Source organism: Hippopotamus amphibius, chromosome X (genome assembly GCF_030028045.1).
Source record: "Hippopotamus amphibius kiboko isolate mHipAmp2 chromosome X, mHipAmp2.hap2, whole genome shotgun sequence".
Taxonomy (NCBI): Eukaryota; Metazoa; Chordata; class Mammalia; order Artiodactyla; family Hippopotamidae; genus Hippopotamus; species Hippopotamus amphibius.
The window spans coordinates 24392405-24414202 of NC_080203.1; the positions used below are offsets into that span (position 1 = coordinate 24392405).

The window sequence follows — 21798 nt, forward strand, 5'->3', positions numbered from 1 at the left end:
AAAGTTTTCCAGGAAAGTAAACACATGGATGAATACAGTAATCTATAGTAATGCATTGTACAAAAATTTACTTTTAATGCACGTATAGAATTTAAATGGCAATATATTATATCTTAATGGATATATAATATAAAGATGCAATTTGCAACATTGATAGCATAAAGTGTGGAAGTAGAGCTATATATGACTAGAGTTTTAGTATGTGATTGAAATTAAGGTGTTATCAGTACAAATAGAATATTATAACTTTAAGTTGTTTATGTAATTGCAATGGTGAGCACAAAACACATCTGTAGAATATTTGGAATAGTGGATGTCACCACAAAAAATTCAATGACACACAAAAGAAGGCAGTAAGAGAAGAAAGGAGAGAAAGTCCCCAAACATATATAAAACAATTAATAAAATGGTAATAGTGAGTCCTTACTACTAACTACTTTAGGTTAAATGAATTAAACTCCTAAATCAAATGATATATATTGGTCAAATGGATTTTTTTAAAAAGTAGTGTCCAACTATATGCTGTCTATTAAAAACTTTTTTTTAAGTTTTTATTGGAGTATAGTTGATTTACAATGTTGTGTTAGTTTCAGGTACACAGCAAAGTGAATCAGTTATACATATACATATATCCACTCTTCTTTTTTAGATTCTCTACTCAATACTCTGTAATGATCTATAAGGGAAAAACTCACTTTAGATTGGTAGGCACACATAGGCTGAAAGTTAAAGGATGGAAAACAATATTCCATGTAAATAGTAACCAAGGGGGAGCAGGACTGACTGGCTAAATTAATCTTAGACAAAATAGACTTTAAGATTAAAAACTGTAACATAAGACAAAGAAAGACATTATATAATAATAAACGTTTTAATTCACCAAGAAGATATAACATTATAAATATATATGTACTCAACATCAGAAGACCAAAATATATGAAGCAAACATTGACAGATATAAAGGGAAAACTAGGTTGCAATACAATTTTAGTAGGAGACTGCCATATCCCACTTTCATTTATAACGAGGATAACCAGACAGAATATAAAGAAACAGAAAACCTGCATAACACTATAGACCAAATAGACCTACCAGCTATACAGAATACCCAACAGTAGCAGAATATAAATTCTCTTTAGATGCACATGGAACATTACCCAGGATAAACATGTTAGGCCACAAAATTCTTGATTTTTTAAAGATTGAAATTATGGAAAGTATCTTTTCTGATCACAAAGGATGGAAAGAAAATCAATAGCAGAAAATGGGAAAATACAAAAATATGTGGAAAATAAGCAACACACTCTTAAACAACTAATGTGTTAAAGAAATTACAAGGGAAATTAGAAAATGCCCTGAGACAAATTAAAACTTAAACAAAACATAACAAAATTTATGAAATGCATTGAAAGTGGTCCCAAGAGGGATATTTATAGCTGTAAATGCATATATTAAAGAAATCAACAACACACTTTACACCTCAGAAACCAGAATAAGAACCAACTAAACTCAACGCTAACAGAAAGAAGGATATAATAATGATTAGAGAAGAGATAAATTAAATAGAATTTAGAACAAAACAATAGAAAAAAATGAATGAAACTAAGAGCTAATGTTTGGGAAAAAAATCAAGGAAACTGGCAATGCTTTAAGCTAGAGTAACTAATAAAAAGGACAGATGACTCAAATAAGTAAAATCAGAAATGAAAGTGGAGAGATTAAAACTGTTACCAGAAATAACAAGGATTATTAGAGAATACCATGAACAACTGAATACCAGCAAATTGGATAATCTAAAAGAAATTGATGTTCCAAGAAACAACCTACCAAGACAGAATCATGAAGAAACAGAAAGTATGAACAGACTGATTATGAGTAAGGAGATTGAATCAGAAATTTTAAAAACCTCCCAACAATGAGAAGTCTGGGACCAGGTCACTTTACTGGAGAATTCTACCATATATTTAAAGAAAAAAAAATAACACAAATACTCTTGAAACTCTAAATAATCGAGAAGGTGGGATGCTTCTAAGCTTACTCTATGAGGCCAGCATTATTCTGATACCAAAGCCAGACAAAGACTGCATGAAAACTAGAGACCAATATCCATGATAAATATTGATGCAAAAATCTTCAACAAAATACTGGCAAACTGAATTCAACAGCACATTAAAAGGATTATATACCATGGAAAAATGGGATTTGTTACTGAAATGCAAGGATGGTTCAACATATGAAAATTAACCCATGGGAATATACTATATTAACAGAATGAAGGCCCAAAATACACATCATCATCTCAATTGATACAGAAAAAATATTTGATAATATTCAATACCCTTTTCTGATAAAACACTCAACAAATTAAGAATAGATGAAAATTACCTCAACATACTAAAGTGCATATATGAATAGCTCACAGTTAATATCATACTCAATGGTGAAAAGCTGAAATCTTTTCTCTAAGATCAGAACAAGACGAGAATGCCTCCTGTTCTACTTAATGTTGTAACGGAAGTCTTAGCAAGAATAAGGGAAGAAAGAGAAATAAAAGGTATCAAAATTTGAAAGGAAGAAGTCATCCCTTTTCACAGATAACGTGATCTTTTAAGTACAAAACCTTAAATATTCCAAAAAATCCCTATTATAATTAATAAAATATTTCAGCAAAGTTGCAGTATACAAAATTAACACACAAAAGTCAGTTACATTTCTATATACTAACAAAGAGTAATTGGAAAGGGAAATTAAGAAAACAATTCCATTTACAAAGTCATCAAAAAGAATGAAATACATAGCAATAAAGCTTATCAAAAACTGCAAATGATTGCTGAAAGAAATTAAACAAAGCACAAAATGTCATCTGATATTCATGGGTTGAAATACTTAAAATGAAGACATCCATACTGCCCCAAACAATCTACAGATTCAATGTAATTCCTACCAATATCCCAATGCCATTTCTTTGCAAAAATATAAAAAAATCATTCTAAAACTCATCTAGAATCTCAAGGGACCACAAATAGTCAAAACAATTTTGAAAAATGTTATAAGATGGGTTATCCTTGCGGATTTAATGCTAAATAAAATAAGCCAGTCACAAAAGGACGAATGTGTTTTTCCACTTATATGAGGTAGCTAAAGTGGACAAATCCATAGGTAAAGAAAGTAGAATGGCAATTTTCAGGGGCTAGAGGAAGGTGGCAAGGGGGGTTGTTTCATGACTATAGAGTTTTAGGTCTACAACATGAAAAAATTGTTGAGATCCTTTTCACAACAATGTAAACATGCTTAACACTGTTGAGCTGTACACTTAAAATAGTTATGAGAGTAAATTTTATGATTTTTTAATTGTTGAAGTATAGTTATTTACAATATTGTGTTAGTTTCCTTAAAAAAATAAAAACAGTACTACCATATGATCCAGTAATTCCACTTCTGAATATATATCCAGCAAAAAAACCCAAAACTCTAATTCGAAAAGATGCATGCACCCCAGTATTCACAGCAGCACTATTTACAATAGCCAAGACACGGACACAAGACAAATGCCCAGCAACAGATGTTTAGCTTAAGAAGATGTGGGTATACATGATGTTTTTTAAGACAATAAGAAAAAGTATCAAGGTGAGCCAGCTTTATATATAGAAGGAGTAGGCTGCTACCTATGCAATGTGATTTGAAACCATCTGCTCAAAACATCTCTGACTTAAAAATGTACTTTTGGTGAAGCAACAAAGATATATCCTCTGTAAAGCACTTTTTAAGTAAAGCACAAGAGATTTCTGAGGTTAGGCCCTGTGATTTTTGATGTTTTTATTCTACAACATTCCTGATTTTTTTTGATGGAATCCTTTGGATTTTCTATATGCCAGACAATATTATCTGCAAATACGTGTAATTTCACTTTTTCCTTTCCAGTCTGGTTATCGTTTGGTTTATTAGCTTGACTAATAGCCCTCGTTCAATGTGCAGTACAATATTGAATAAGAAGAGTAAGAATGGACATCTAATTCTATTCCTGTTATGTGGTAAAGAATCAGTCTGTCACTATTAAGTGCATTGCTAGTTGCGGATTTTTTATAGATGCCCTTTATCCCTTTATGAGGTTGAGGAAGTTCATTTCTCTTACTCGTTTTTGAGTGTTTCTATCCTGAAGGACATTGGATTTTGACAAATGCTTTTTTGCTGTCTATTCAGATCATTATGCAATTTTTGTCTTTTATTCTATTAATATGATGTATTACATTGATTAATTTACTGACTTTGAACCAACCATGCACTGGAATAAATTCCACTTGTATTGGAATTTATATGTTATTATATTCGGGATATATTATTGTATTCAGGATAGCCACCTGCAAAATAACAAAGTTGTATGTTTACCTCACACCATACAGAAAAATTAAAGTATAAATTAAGACCTAACTTTATGATTTAAAATTGTAAAACTCTTACAAGAAAACATAGGGGTAAATCTTCATGAACTCAGATTTGGCAATAGATTCTTAGATATGATACAAATAGCACTAGCAACAAAAGATAAAATAGATAAAATTCTAATTGATCAAACGTACAAACGTGTGTGCTTCAAGTGCTAGTAACAAGAAAGTGAAAAGACAACCCACAGAATGGGGAAATATTTGAATATCATATATCTAATTAGGTACTTGTATCTAGCATCTGTAAAGAACTGTCACTACTTAATAATAAAAAATGTAAACTTATTTTAAAATGGACCAAGCAACTGAATAGATATTTCTCCAAAGAAAATATAGTAGTGGCCAATAAGCATATGAAAAGATGTTCCACATCATTAGCTAGCAAGGAAATAGAAATGCAAACAACGAGATGCCACGTCACACCTGCTATGATGCCTAGAAATAAAAAGTCAGATACTAATTAGTGTTGGCAAGGATGTGAAAAATTAGTAACTCTCATATACTGCTGGTTGGAATGTAAAATGCCTGATATTTTAGAAAACAGACTGAGAGTTCCTGAATCGATTAAACATGGTGTTACCATGTGACTCAGCTTTCTCATTTCTAGGTATATAAGCAAAGGAAACGAAAATATGTCTTTGTAAAAACATGTTCAAGAGTGTTTCTAGCAGCATATTAATTAATCACAAGGTGTGAAAAATCCAAATGCCTATCAGCTGAACAAATGGATAAACAAAATGTGCTATATCCAAACAATGGATGAACCTTGAAAACAATATGTAAAGTAAATGAAACCAGGCACAAAAGACCATATATTTTATGTTTCCATTTATGAGAAATATGCAAAAGTGGTGAATCCATAAAGACAGAAAATATATTAGTGGTTGCTTAGGGCTTGGAAGGGGGGAATGGTTTGAATACAGGGTGTTGGCCAAGGCTATGAGATTCTGTCTGAGGTGGTGAAAATAGTCTAAATTGATATTTGTGATGTTTGTGTGTATCAGTGAATATGCTAAATATTGTAATATGTATTTTAAATGGGTGAATTGTATGGGATGTGAAATTTATCTCAATAATGTTGTTTAGAAAATAATTGTAAGGATGGAGAAAAAGACAAATGTTCTTGGTGCCTGCTGGAACTGAGTTGCAGGTATCCCCAGTGAGACCTAGACCTACATCTGGTGCTTAGTTTCTCCCCTGCCAAGGGGAAGGGTATTTTAATCTTTCCACAAACAGTGACTAAATGGAGCAGAGAAACCAATTCTCTGGGCCAAGTCCATGGCTTGGAAACTTCATTTATATTAAAGCTAGGTCTCTGTTTTATGTTCACAGACTTATCAAAGCTGTTCATAGGTATGGTTTGCCTTCTGCTTCATCCCTTACCAAGCAGGGAGTGCTTGTGACTCAGAGACAGGCTTAAATACCCTCTGATGCTCTCTGAGGACAATTGTTGCCTTAGCTAGATTATTACACAGGGCAGCGGTCATCACTGAAATTGCCTCAGCAAGCCCTGGGATACCTGAAAGGGGACAAGATTCATAGGTTTAGGATTGGCAACAGCCTGTTAGCTTCACCTGAGTGACAACCTGAGATCTTTGGAATTCTGTGGCTGTTAAACTTCCAGAGGTGCCTTTTGTCTCACAAAGTCACTAAGTGTTCTTTGTTTATTTTGTTGAGGTTTGGAAGAGCATGCTGCTGACTTGTTTAACCCATGTGCATTACATACTCCAGCTGTAATTTTTAACAGTGGATTGGGATTCTCTAAAGCAGACCTGTCTGGAGAGATTGGACCCCATCATGTCATCAGCTCTCTTGTATGGTATCCTAAATTTAAAATCTCTTTGACAGGAGACAATCAGAAAGAGTACTTTATAGGGAAGAAGGTTTGTGCAGATATGAGGCCTTGCATTTGCACTACCCCATTGAGTGTGGACTGGTAATGGAATGGAATGACATGGAGAAACCCTGGAAGTATCTTTTTCAGTGGGAGCTGGGAGTAAAACCCTGTCAACAACCTATACTTATGACTGAGCCCTTGTTGAACTCAAGGGAGACTCTAGAGAAGAGAGCAGAAGTTATATTTGAGACCTTCAACGTGCCTGCCTTTTACCTATCCATGCGGTCATAGCATTCTATGCCTCTGCCTCTGTCACAGGCTTAGTGGTGAACAGTGGGGATGGGTGCACTGTCCCCATCTTCAAGGGTTACTCCCTGCCTCATGCTGTCAACAAGTTCTATGTGGCAGGGAAGGACATCACAGAGCACTTCACCCGACTCCTCCTGGCTAGTAGGAATAAATTCCCATGCATACTCAACAAGGCCTTAGTGGACATAAAAGAGATGCTGTGCCATGTGGCCTTGGAACTAGAGAAAGAACTGTGTAAGAGGCCATAGGAGGTCCTGAGAGAATACAAACTACCAGATAGGAATGTCATCCACATTTGGGACCAGCTGTTCCAGATACCTGAGGATTTTTTGCGCCTGACCAGCTGGGCATCCACAACCCAGGACTATCAAAAATGGTCTCCAGCAATGTCATGAAGTGTGATAGTGACATCCAGAAGAATCTTTTTGCAAAACTTTTGCTGCCTTAGTGCACCTCTCTCTTCCCTGGGCTTGAGGAAAGACTCATGAAAGAACTGAAACAGCTGGCCTCCAGAGGGACCCCTACTGAGATCACAGCTTCTGACACATGTTTCTCTGAGTGGATCAGTACATGTGTTGTGACGTCTCTGAACAATTTTAAACAGATGCGGATTACCTCTGCAGATTTCATGGAGTTTGGGAGATCTGTGATTCAGAGAAGATGATTTTTAGAAATGCAGAACACTGGGGACAGCTCGAAATGTCAGATCACAGGAACACAAGTGGGAGGTGATATTGTTCCTTGGGCAAGGTGTTCAGTAAAAGTGTGTTGCCAATTTGGGTTTCAGTTTATTCTTGATGGCACGTTGCTTTGAACATTGGTGTACAAATATATGTTTATGCCTCTGCTTTCCATTCTTTTGGGTATATAGCTGAGAGTAGTATTTCTGGGTCATATGTTAATTTTATATTTAAATTTTTAAAAAACTACTAAAATGCTTTCTGAGCAGCTGCATCATTTTACATTCCCAACCATAAATTATGAGGGTTCCTTTTTCCTCACATCATTGTCTACTCTAGTTATTTCCTGTTTTTGAATAATAGCCACTTTAAAGTGTTTTAACTGGTATTTCATATATTTATTTATATTTCTCTAATGATTAATGATTTCCATCATCTTTTAATGTGCCTTAGTTGCCATTTGTATATCTGGAGAAATGTCTATTCAAGACCTTGGCCCATTTTTAAACTGGGTTGTTTTAAATTTTGTTGAGTTGTCAGCATTGTTTATACATTTTGGATATCAAACTGTTATCATATATGTGGATTTTCTTTTCCTATTTCTGGATTGGTTTTTTGGTCTCTTAATAATGTCCTTTGATACACAAGAGATTTCAATTTTAATGAAGTCTAATTTATCAATGTTTTATTTTGCTATATGTACCTTTGATGTCATGTTTAAGAGACCATTGTCAAATCAAAGGTCATGAATATTTGCCCTTATGTTTTCTTCTAAGAGTTTTGCAGTGTCAGTCCTTAAATTTAACTTTTTCATCCATTTTGCGTTAACTTAGTATGTTTCAAGATAAATTTCCAATGTCATTCTTTTGCATGTAGATATTTAGTTTTCCTAAGACCATTTGTTGAAGAGACTGATTGTATATTCTTGGAACCCTGGAGGAAACTCAATTGAATATATATGTATGGTTTTATTTCTTGAATCTAAATTCTATTCCATAGATCTATGAGCCTAACCTTATACCACTACCATGCTTTTGACTTCTGTAGCTTGGTAGTAAATTTTGAAATTGGGAACTGTGAGTCTTTAAACTTTGTTCTACTTTTTCAAGATTGTCTTGATTATTTGAAGTCACTTTAAATTCCGTATTAATTTTAGGATAGGTTTTTCCATTTCTATGAAAACACCACTAAGATTTTGATAGGGATTGTATTGAATTTGTATATCACTTTGGTGTTGAATTTGTATATCACTTTGGGTAATACAGCATCTTAACAATACCAAGTACTCCAATTCATGTAAATAAGATACATGTTTATTTATTTACATATTCTTTTTTCCCTCAGTAATGTTTTGTAATTTTCTGTATACAACTCTTACGCCTCTCTGGTAAAATTTGTTCCTAAGTATGTTTGTTTTTCTTTTTGATGCTATTGTATATTGACTTTTTTAAATTTCTTTTTCAGTCTCTTGGGTAATTTCAATGACATTTCAACCTTGTATAGTATCTATTGACTATTTATTATCAGCAGAAATGATAAAAGTAACACAGTAACACTTTTTCATTCAGTCTCTTTCCTCCTGTCATGAAGGGGTTGTGCTTCTAGGACAGTCCTTAGCTTAAATTTGTGTTTCTTGACATATTTACCAAAATTGTGTCTTCTTCCTTTGGAAAATTCTTATAAAATTCTGACTTTCAGAAATTATAATATGTGGGGCTCATGTTGAAACCTAAGTCAGTGTTTCTCTATGTTGTGACTTGGACAATGCTGATTATCTTCTCTTATTCAAATTGACATTGCATTCTTTGTCAGCTGGGAAAGTAAGTAATAAACACATACAAAAACACACATTCAGATATACACACAATGTTCGGTTGACATAATTCCGCCCTTCACCTCCACATCCTTTGTTCTTCTTCCATAAAGATTTGATATACAGAAATAGCCCTCATCTCTTCTTTGACATTGCTGATATCCATAGGTTGTATTTGTTAATTCAAATTATTATTGTATATTCTACTAGAACTCTAAATTTTACTCTTGGAGAAGGCCATATAATACTCCAAATATAAAAATACATTTGGATGTAAGTGTCTCTCATTTTACTCCTTATTGTGCAGATGTTTGTAGTTCTGTCAGTTTGTGGCCATTTTGCTTTATTATAGAGTGCTATCAACTACTATTTTGGCCATTATTTCCTCAAAAATCTTTTCTGACCCTCTCTCCTGTCCTCTGTTCCTGTTTTTTTTCTTTCTGCTTCTCTAACTGCACAATTTCAATTAACCTGTCTTCAAGGTCAGTGATTCTTTTTTTTTCTTCATTATCAAATCTGCTGTTAAACCATTTATTGATTTTTTTTAAAATTTCAGGTAATACATCTTTCATCTCCAGAATTTCTTTGTTTCTTTTTATGATTTTTCTCTTTATTGACATTCTCTATTTGCTGGCACATTAATTTTCTGATTTTATTTACCTCTTCATGCATGATTTTCTGTAGCTGAGTTTAAAAAATGTTTATTTAAAGTTTTTGTCTAGTTATGCCAATGTCTGTGCTTCATTATGCACACTTTCTGTTCATTTTTTCTGTGAATGAGTCATACATTCTTATTTCTTTGTGTGCCTCATCAATTTTTGTTCTAAAGCAGGAAATTTGAAAAATATAATGTAGTAATCCTGAAAATCAGATACTCCCTCCTCCTCTGGGTTTTATTGTTGTTCGTTGCTGTGGGCGGTACTTAATTTTATAGTGGCTTATATCAACTACTTTAAAAAACTGTATTCTTTGTTGTGTATGATCTCTGAAGTCTGTGTTCCTTTAACTATAGTCAGTTAGTGGTATGATAACAAATTCCTTTCAGATGTGAAGTCAAAAAAAAGAAAAAAGTATCATAAAAATGCTTTTCCAGTCCCTGAAGGTTGGCTTTCTGTTGGAGCACAGCTCCAAAATATAACCAGGTCCAATACAGTTTAGGAGTGTCAGACTGCAGGATTATGTGGGGAGCCTTCTTACCCAGTAAGATTCTTATTTTTATTCTGAGTGGCTTAAGGCTCATGATGATCCTCAAAAAAAGCTAGAGGTAAAAGTTTAGGGTCTTCTCAATCCTTTTTGGATCATATATCTATCCATGGGCATGCTTGTGGCTTTCTAGATATCTGTTATATTCAGGAGCTTTCAAAGCCATTATTACCCAAAGTAACACTCTCCCCAGCTTTTCCACTGAGAGTTTTGGTGTATCTGTTGCTTGCATCAACTCTAATATCATGCTTCAGGCAACAATGGCTTTTTCGTTTCCTTTTCACTTTTCCTGATGAACATACTCTGCTTAGCTGCTTTTCTTCCATGAGAAAGTTCTGATTTAGGTGAAACAGAAGCAAGTAACTTGTATCAGTCCTTGAGGAAAACCACAAATAGGTCAAACAGAAAACACAATTACTCGAAAATAAGGTCCATTCTGGTACCTCATGAAACAGGTACGTTACTAGGAATATAAACTGCTACCTTCAAGACTACTGCCACACCAGCAATAGGATTGAACAAGGCTAAATTAAAATAACACAAAGCTCTACTGCTCACTTCAAGTCACCTTTAACTTGATTCAGTGTCTATTTGGAAGATGTAATCACTTGTCTGTTTTTTCAATGTTTCAAAAAAATTGATTCTGACAGTTTTTTCTCATTTGTTTTCAGTGTTTCTGTGGTGAGATAAGTCCTTGGAATCTGTTACCTGCCATTTTTGCTTACATTACTGTTACAATATTTTAATTTATAGCATTTCTTTTTGATTATTTTTTAGAGTTTCCTTCTCTTTGCTTTCACCATCTGTTGCATGTTGCCTGTTTTCCATTACCGCTCTTAATGTAGTAATCATAATTATTTTTATGATTTTCTAAATAATTACTAGGTCTCTGTTAGATCTGAGTTGGTTCTAATGCTTACTTTGTCTCCTTAGACGTGTTGTACTTTTTCTTTCTTTTGTTATGCTTTGTAATATTTTTGTTGAAAGCCATACATATCAATAGTACGAGCTGAGGTGAATAGACTTGTAGTGCAAAGATTTACATTAATATGGCTAGGAGTTGAATTGCACTTGATGCTTGCTGTATCTGTAGATGCCAGAGAATTTAAATTCCTCTTGTGTCCCTGTTTTTGTCTCCTCTCGTGATTTTTAGCTTCCCCAAGTACTTCTCTTAGAGCATCTGCATCTTGCAGATCTTTGATCTCTAACCCACTATTATTATACTGCATCCTGTTGGTGTGGTGGGAAGATGTGAAGGGGAAAGCTTTCCACTATCTTATGTTAAATCTCAGGTTATAGTAGGCCTGTGTTTCTGGACTCTCAACCTTACAAGTGTTTCTTCAGAGGTATAGCTCTCCCCATTTTGGTGAGACAAGAATCTAGAGAAAAATGAGGAATAATGCCCTTTCCCCAGTTCGAAATAAGGTTCTGGTAAGATTGTTTCCATTTAGAGCTGTTCTTTGCTTTTAAAAAGTCTTTTGAAATATTTTACAAGGATTGTTCTTTCCATCCCCCTGCTAGATGCAAGAGGGGGGATTTTTGTTAGATCTTCACTGTGAGAACCTGGTGGTATTCCTTGAGGTAAAACTCACAAAAACTTGACAGTCCCCTAAGACACTGACAACAACAGTTTTTAAAAATTTTCAAAATAGTTTACAGTAAGCTCTCAACAATCTCTCAAAATGACCATTTGGGTGTTCCATAAAGTTTATACCTAGAGTAGCTTCTGCCTCAGGTAAGCAGATTTCAGTTGGAACTCTCTGGATATTTCTGTTTCTCCAGATTTGTAGTGGTGGTTTGCCTTGCAAACTCAGTTCTTTGATGGGGTCAAGAAAACTCACTTATTTTCAGTTTGTTTTACTTTTTCTTTAACTAAAAACTCTTGTTTGGAGAATTAGAGAATTTTAAAACTCTTTACATAGCAGAGGTAAAACTGCAAATTCCACAGTTTTTTTTCTACTCTGTTTTTCCTCTCTTGTTTGTGTAGAGATATAATTTCATATCTCTAAACTGCTTCATATTTTACTACAAGTCAGTGTGGTTAATTATTTAATCTCAGGGATGTCAGTTCAGAGATACATGTTTCCCAATTCCTGAACATAGTTGTCTCATATATTTTGTCCATTTTCATAGTTGTTCACAGTGAATGTGGGAGGGGTGTCAAGTTTGGACCCATTAGCTCATCATGAACAGAACACATTTTCTTTGTTGAAACATCTTCTTTCTAGCTTCCATCATATTAAAATTTTTCCTACCTCTCTTTTCTCTATTCTAAAGAAAATCCAAGTGTAGGAGTGCCTAATGCCCTCTTTTCTATCTGCAGCCTCTGCTTGATTGATGTTATCCATTTATCTGGCTTTAAATGCAATCTATATGCTACAAACTATGGAGTTTTACCTCAAGCCAAGAAATTTTCCAAGCTCTAGATTTGCATATACAACTGTCTACTTAATAGTGTTATGTGGAAGTCTCAAAATATCAAATATCATGTGCCCAGATTCTTGAGTTCTAGCTTAGTTTTATTTCTCCCCTAATATTTCCTACATCAGTAAATGATTTGGCCATCTCTTCAGTTGCTTAAGCATCAAATTAGCAAGTTATTCTCATCAACCCCCCTTTACCTCACCTTTTATATCCAGCATATCAGCAAGTCCTAGAAGTTCTGATAGTACTATATACTTATCTCCATTAACTCCTCCTCTCTATTTCTAGACTGGATTGTACTAGACTTCTATCAAATTTCTCTGGTTTCTTTACCCCCCATTAATGCCTTTACCCACATGAGTACAAACTTACATTTAAAATACAAGTTGGATTATATATTTCCACCTTTTTAAAATCCTTCAATAATTTCTAATTACTCTTAGGATAAAATCTGTAATACTTACCATGTTCCACAAGACCATGTTCTTTTGTACCTTTTTTTTTTTAACCTCACCTGATCCCACTATTTTCTTTCATTTTCTTCATTTGCCTTGACCTGGGAAGTTAACAACTAAGTGGATATGGGATGGCCACTAACAGTATCTATTACCATTATTTTGAGAAAGTCTTCCCTGTGAATCTTTATCTCCTATTAGGTCATAAGATGATCATTGTACTTACAACGTCTAGACAAAGGCCTGGCACCTAGTTAGAACACAATGCATATTTTTGCATGAATAAATGCAATAAAGACAAAATTCTCACTTCAGTATATAAGGAAGAACTAATAAAATTTGATCTCCAGGTATTACATAACCATGCTCCTACTTCCATAATTTACAATGACCAGCTAGTGGAAATCAATACATATGGCAAGATAACACAACATAGCATTTATTGGAGAGGAAGAGTTAATATGTTAATTTGATTATTTTATTATCATCTTAAAAATCAAGATTAAATAAAACATAAAAATAAGATTTGAATATTGTGTGATTTAGATAAGTACACAAATATAATTCATTTTCAAGGGATGAATATAACCTAATAATGTGAAAGTATTTTAAAGTAGGCGGGATATAGAAGCTAACAAAACAGATAAAGTCCCTATCCTCTTGGAAGTTATCTTATGGAGGAAAGAGAGAATAATAAACAAAAATGTATGAGGGTGAGTCAAAAATTATCTGCACTCTGGCTGTAGAATTTATTTTAATTAACTTTTAGAAAAGACAAATATATTTCAACATAATCTCCTTGCTTTTCAATACACTTTGTCCATCCGTCAACAAGCTTTTATGTTCCCTCATTAAAAAATGGTTTAGGCTGAGCTGCAAGCCACGCATGCACCACTTTCTTCACTTCTTCATCAGAAGTGAATCTTCATCCTCATAGGGCTGCTTTCAGGGGACCAAACAAGTGAAAGTATGATGGAGCAAGATCAGGACTATAGGGAGGATGCTTTAACACCTCAAAACGAAGTTTTTGCAGAGTGTTCATGGTGTGGGCAGAAGTGTGCAGATGTGCACATCCTCATACCACAAAAAACAAATCACTGCACACTGCTCTTCTTTCGTGCAAATTACATGTGGAGCATCAATTTTTGCTCGCACCGCAGTTACAAGTGAACTGCTGTAACACGTTCACACCTGCACAGCAGTGACTGGGGAGACAGTAGCCTTGAACAGAAAGCACTGATAAGACATTGCAGCCAACAGAAGTTTTAATATAACCGGAGTGAGGATAATTTTTGACTCACCCTTGTAGATTCTAGGATGATCGATTGTCCTGGATTCCCTGGACATGTGGCTTTCAGAGCAAAACTCAGAAAGTTTCAGGCAAGTTATGGAGTTGGCCACCCTATGTTGTGATAAGTGCCATTGAAGATAAATCATGGGACTTGCTCTATTGTAGAGGGTGATCAAGATATACCCTATGATAAAGAAGTATTTAAGTCAATATATGAAAAAATAATGAAGTGTCATAAAGATATATTTTACATATATGCATATCTGTGTATATGTAAATACATATATATACATTTGTGTATCACCAAGCAGAATTTAGACAATACAAGGAGAATTATATCTATTAAATATTACCAGACCCCCCCCCAAAAAAAAAACACACACCAGGAATAAAATACCCAATTTTAATTATACACTTCTATTTTTTGAGTATATTTACAAAATTGCTCAGCCATCACCAATAATTCCAGATTATTTCATTATTCTCCAAATAAATAGATATTATAGCAATTAGTCACCTCCATTCCTTTCTCCATTTAATTCATGTCATATTAATTGAATCAGATAATATGTGGCCTTGGTGTCTCCTACTTTTAGTAACATGATCAGTACTTCATTCATTATTGTGGCTGAATATCCACATTTTATTTGTCCATTTTTTTCAATTGAAAGACATTTGAATTATTTTCACATTTCAGATATTATAAATAATAATGTAGCTGGGAACATGTATGTGCAACATTAATGTAGATATATATCTTCATTTCTTTCCTGGGTCTATACTTAGTAGTTGAAATGTTGGGTCATCTGGTAACTGTGTTTAGCATTGTGAGGAACCTCGAGACTGTTTTACAAAGTGGTTGTGACATTTTACATTCCAAATAGCAATATATGATAGCTCTGATTTCTTGACACTCTTGCCAACATTTGTTATTTTCTGTCTTTTTGACTATAGACATCATAGTCGACAAGAAATGGTACATCACTGTGGTTTTGATTTGCAATTCCTTAATGATGTTGAGCATCTTTTCACATGCTTATTGGTCATTCATATATATTCTTTGGACAAATGCCTATTTAAATCACTTTTCATATTCAAATAAACCGCTTCAGTCAAAGTTATAAGAATTACATCCATTTCTTCTAAGAATGTTATAATTTTAGCTCTTTTATTTGGATTTTGATGTATTTCGAGTTAATTTTTGTGTATGGTTGGAGGTAGTTGGTTGAACTTCATACATTTGCATAATGCAGTTATCCCAGCTGTATCTGTTAAAAATACTATTCTTTTTTAATTAAATTTTTATTTTAAGATAAATATATATTTATATGCAGTTGTGAAAAGTAATACAAAGAGATCCTATGTACTCTTTACCTAGTCTTACCCAATGGTAACATCTTGCAACACTATAGTACAATATTACAACCAGGATATTAACATCAATACAGTCAAGACACAGAATGTTTCCACCACCATAAGGATCCCTTATATTGCCATTTTATCACCCTACACACTTCACTGTCATGATTACCTCCTCCTGATCCCCTGGCAACCACTACTCTGTTCTCCATTTCTATAATTTTGTCATTAAAGAGTGTTTTATTAGTGCAATCATATTGTATGTAACATTCTGGTATATGTATTTTTTAATTTACTGTGATTTCCTGGAGGTTTTCAGGTTGTATCAGTAGTTTATTCCTTTTAATTGCTGAGTAACATTTAATAACATGGATGTAACAGAGTTTGTTTAACCATTCATCCATTGAAGGACATCTGGGTTCTTTCTAGTTTTGACTGTTAGGAATATAGATCTTCTAAACATTTATATACAGGCTTTTTGCATCAACATTGTTTTTCATTTCTCTAGGATAAATGCCCAGGTGTGCAATGGTTATATGGTAATGTCAAGTTTAGGTTTTTAAGTAATGGCTTTTTTTCATAGTGACTGTACCATTTTTACATTCCCAACAGAAATGTATGAGTTATCTAGTTGTTCTGCATCTATGTCAGCATTTGGCATTGTCAGTATTTTTTACTTTAGTCATTTTGATAGGTGTGTATTGATATCTCATTGGAGTTTTAATTAACATTTCCTTAATGAATAATAATGTTAAGTGTCCTTTCATGTGCTCACCTGCCATCTGTATATCCTCTTTTGTAAAATTTCTATTCATGTATTTATTTTTTATTGAGGTATAATGGGCATAACATTATATTAGTTTTAGGTTTATAATGTGATGATTCAATATTTTTATATATTGAAAAATGATCACCTCAGTAAGTCCAGTTAACAACCATCACCCTACATAGTTATACATTTTTTTCTTGTGAAAAGAACCTTTAAGATCTACCCTATTATCAACTGTCAAATATGCAATACAGTATTATTATAGTCACCATGTTGCACATTACATTCCCATGACTTATTTATTTTATAACTTGAATTTTGTACCTTTTGACCCCCTTCACCTATTTGACCCAGCCCCCACCTCCCACCTCTGGCAAGTACAAATTCATTCTCTGTATGTATAAGCGCTTTTTTTTCTTTTTAAGATTCCACATATAAGTGAGATCATGCAGTATTTATCTTTCTCTAACTTATTTCACTTAGCATAATGCCCTAAAGGTTCCTACGTGGTGTAGCAAATGGCAAGATTTCCCTCTTTTTTATGACTGAATAATATTCCATTGTGTGTGTGTGTACCACATTTTCTTTATCCTTTCATTTAATGATGGCCATGGTTGTTTACATATCTTGGCTATTGTAAACAATGTTGCAACAAAGAAGGAGGTGCATATATCTTTCCAAGTTAATGTTTTTGTTTCTGTTTTCTTGGGATAAATACTCAGAAGTGAAATTGGTAGATTATGTAGTAGTTCTATTTTTAATTTTTTGAGCAACTTCCATGCTGCTTTCCATAGTGACTACACTCTTTACTCTACTATTGTCAACACTCAATTGATCATAAATATATATGTTTATTTCTAAATTCTTATTCTATTCTACCGATGTATATAGACATAGGCCAGTATTACACTGTCCTGATTATAGTAGCTTTGTAGTAATTTTTAAGTCAGGGGGATTGAGTCATCCAAATTTATTCTTCTTTTCCAAGCTCATTTTGGCTGTACTCAGTTCCTTGTATCCCAGTAAGAGTTTTAGGAGTAGTCTGTCAATTGAGGTAACAAGTAAGCTGAGATTTTGTTAATAAAAGTGTTGAATTTGTAAATCAATTTAGGAATTGTTGCCATTTTGACAATATTAAGCCTTATATTTCATAATTTAGGGATGAATTCAATTTTTCTTAAGTTTTATCCAATTCTTTTCATTTTTTGTGTGTTTTTCAGTGTAGAAGTCATAAATATTTTGTTATATTTATTCCTAAGTGTTTATTCTCTTTGATGCTTTTATAAATGAAATATTTTAAATTTTATTTTTATGTTCATTGCTATTGTGTAGAAATACAGTTGAGAGGGTGACATCAAAATGGTGGTGGAATAGTAAGCCTTGGATTGTTATTCCCATGGGGACATACCAATTCAACAAGAATACACACACAAATTCATTTTGTGAGAAATCCAGAAACTAGTTGAAAGTCTCCTGCATTTGCGGTAAGCATGAAACCAGCCACATTGAAGCTGGTAGGAAAATGCAAGATACCGTCTCACCAGAATCCTTGCCTCTGGCATAGTGCCATGATTAGAAGGAAACTCTCAGCTTTTGGCTTCTTCCTGGAGGGTGAAAAATTTGCCCACATGTCCAATATTCAAACTTTTCTGGGGCTTCCAAAGGTACTGGCTTCTGTCTTACCTGTCTCAGAGCACTGACAGGATCTGGCATACTGTAGACACCTGAACACCACTGAGAACAAAGACAGTTGTTTGGGCTAGCACACAAGCACTTATCGTAGTCTCTTCATCCAGCTCAGCACAGAGTGAGTGGGTAAAAACATCAGATTCTGCTTCTCTATGATGGGGTAAAAAGTTGGATCACGCATCCAATATACTGACATGCTAGAGGCTACCTAGGGAACTTGATTTTGTCTCACCCATCACAGACCACTGATGGGATCAAAATACTTTACATGGCAGGGGGTCACTAAGGACAATGATGGCAGTTTGAATTAGCACAAAGTTTTAAGAGGCCCCCAGAATCTCTGACCAAACTGATTGGTGAGAATCTCCTCCTGTACAAAGCTAGTCCATGAACACTGGGAGAACTGAATGTTTTCTTCAGTGGGCAGGTATCAGTACAAAGAGTGAAGGAAAATTAAGAAATGGGGAAATGTATCCCCACAAAAGAAATAAGATTAATCTCCAGAAACTGAGCCTCATCATATGGAGATATAGGATTTACCAGGCAGAGAATTCAAAATAACCATAAAATACACAGTACAAAAGATGTAAAATGTGAAATCAAAAACAATATGTGAGGAAGGAGCAAAAGGGTAGAGTTTTCATATACAAATGAAGTTAAGTTTTTATTAGCTTAAAATAGAATGTTATATCAATAAGATGTTTCAAGGAAGCCTTGGGGTAACCAAAAAACATAAACCTATAGTAGATGAATTCAAGATAAAGAGAAGGAAATATATATGTATAACAAAGGGAGTTCAACTTGAGGATGGAAGATGCCTTAGAGGACTGGGACGGGGAGGGTGGGGGGGACTCGAGGGGGGGGGAGTCAAGGGAGGGAGGGAATATGAGGATATGTGTATAAAAACAGATGATTGAACTTGGTGTACCCCCCCCAAAAAAAAAAGTATACCACTATGGAAAATCATCAATTCACAGAGGAACAGAACAAGAGAGGATAATAGAAACAAAGGAATTTTAAAACACCAAGAAACCAATCAACAAGGTGGCAATAGCAAGTCCTGAACTACCAACAATTACTTTAAATGTAAGCAAATTAAATTATCCAATCAAAATGCATACAGTGGCTGAATTAATTAAAAAAAAAGACTCAACTTTCAGCTTTAAGGGCACAGATAAGCTTAAAGTGAAGGGATAGAAAATGATATTCCATGCAAAAGGAAAGCAAAAGAAAGCAGGGGTAACTATACTTTACTGGAAAAATAGACTTTAAGTCGAAAGAATGTAACAAGAGACAAAGAAGTTCATTATATATAAAAGGATGTGGGAAGAAGGAGCCTTGGGAGACATCCTTGGGAAACAAGTCAGATTATGTGGGAAAAGGAGCCTTGGGAGACATCCTTGGGAAACAGGTCAGATAGGCGCCAGATAGAGAAAAACAAGAACAGGGAGTCTAAGGGCACAGCACACTGCTTCAAGAAACGCTGCAAACAGCGATGTGCTGCAGACAGCATAATGCGTAGGGAGTGCATGCTTTGAAGCATGAGTTTAGGGAACAGACCCCCTGGCCTGGATCCCAGGAGATGTTTACCTGCTAGCTCAACAATTAGAATTGTTTCTTCTCCTTGTCCGGATGTAAGCTCCTTCTCTTGAGACATTTACAAATTCATGTTTTCCTGGTACTAGCAAATAAATGTGAAGGACAGAGTCTCAGATGGGATGGAGTCCACCCTTGGTTAAACTACTCCAAGAGTTAGTTTCATTTCTTCGTCTATGCAGCAGTTGGTGCCCTATGTGAGGACGAAGAAACGATCCGCTCAAGCCTGTCAGCTGGAAGAGCTGATGGGGATTTTTGGGCGTCCTTCAACCCTGCATGATGGGGCTCAGGCTGGGGGCTTCCCGGACAAGCCTGCAACATCCCCGTAAGGAAACAACGGGCAACAGCAGCTCTTCCATCCACCCGCGGCGGATTGCATTACCCGTTCAGACTCTGTCTCGCTTTCATTCTATCATGAGAAATTCTTTCACTTCTGAACAAAGAAATCATGCTCTACAGTTACTCGGACTGGTTAGGGGTATGGGGGGACATATCTCAGTAAAGCAGATAGGAGAATTATTGGCTGTAATTCAACAACAGTGTCCCTGGTACCCGGATTCGGGTTCCTTGGATATTGACACCTGGGAAAGAATTGGACTGCGTCTCCGCCAGTCCATTGGAATGGTCACTCACACCCATATTACAACTTGGAATCAATGTCGTTTAGCTCTTCAAGCCATCCAGGAGAAAGGACCAAAATTAACTTTGCCCCCTCTAGCCCAGGGGAACTGCCAACCTCTGCTCCTCCGATACTGGACCTCCCTTTACCTTATGGTGTACTAACCAATCGATTAATGCCATTTTCCTAGCAGGAATTTTCTTTGTCTTGAGGGTATAAGAATTGACTACAAGCCCATGAAAGCATCAACGCTCCCTGGTCTGCCAGGAAGTCATCCCACTGTCTTTACAGATCTCTCTCTCAGGGATCTCTTCCCCAACCATCTCACCTCATTCCTTAGGACCCTCTGCGAACAGGCAGGTGGCTGTGAAGGCAACAAAGGAACTCTGGCCAGGGCCACATCCTGGTGTCTTCTGAAGGCTCCACAGCTTGCTTTGCCCCAGTAACTGCTGCCCAGAACGGGTAAGGGTCCCTCTGTCTTCCTTCTAACTGAGGACTAGGCCAATTGACATTGTGCGGGCCAGGTCAGGCACTTAAAAGCCATTAGGGCACCTACCGCTTGAAGACTCCCATGAGAGGATAAGGGGAACCATGGACAGACCAGGCTACTAGAGCGTCTGCCCCCATCAAGACAACTTCCGTGCAACGTGAGGCACGCATTGGTTCAAGCAAAACACTGAGCCCCCTTTCCTTGGCCGCTGCCTTCCTGGCAGGATCACAAGGAGGAATCCTCAGCCTGTCTTCTCTGTTACTTTCACCTTTTTTCTTCACACTGATGGCCACAATATTCTTTAGACTCCGGAGAAAATTAGTTAAAATAAAACATTTTTTTTAAAATTGTAAGACTATTTCTTTTCACATGTGCGATTAGAGAAAGCTAACTTGTTAAAATATTTTTTTCCAAAATTCTGACCCTGAGAGAACAAAAGTATGCCCAGGATAAAACTTGAAGTTAACTCGTATCATGTCCTTGAGATACAAACACAGCCCACTTTGCCAGAGACTTTGGCCTTGGTTTGTTTAGTAAAACTTCAAGTCAAGAAAAAAAAAAGGGGGGGGGGTGGCAAGAGAAATTTTAAATCTCAAGCGGAAACTATGAGATCTCTGTCTGTCTGGATATATGTGTATGTCTTAGTATGTGTCTTTGTCTATGGATAATATTGCTGAGGTTAATTTGTAAATGAGCTCTACTTAATTGGCCTAAAAAAAAAGTAAGCACTTACAAATCAAACAATTCTAAATACAAGAAAAATTAAGCTAAATAAATTTTGGGCTCATGTGAACTGGAAAATGTGCAATACTAAATTAATAG

General features: G+C 35.2%; 1 pseudogene; it reads left to right on the top strand.

Moving 5' to 3' along the window:
* The first annotated feature begins 1703 nt into the window (after window positions 1-1703).
* On the top strand, window positions 1704-7252 carry LOC130841390 (actin-related protein T2-like; annotated as a pseudogene).
* The last annotated feature ends 14546 nt before the right edge of the window (window positions 7253-21798 follow it).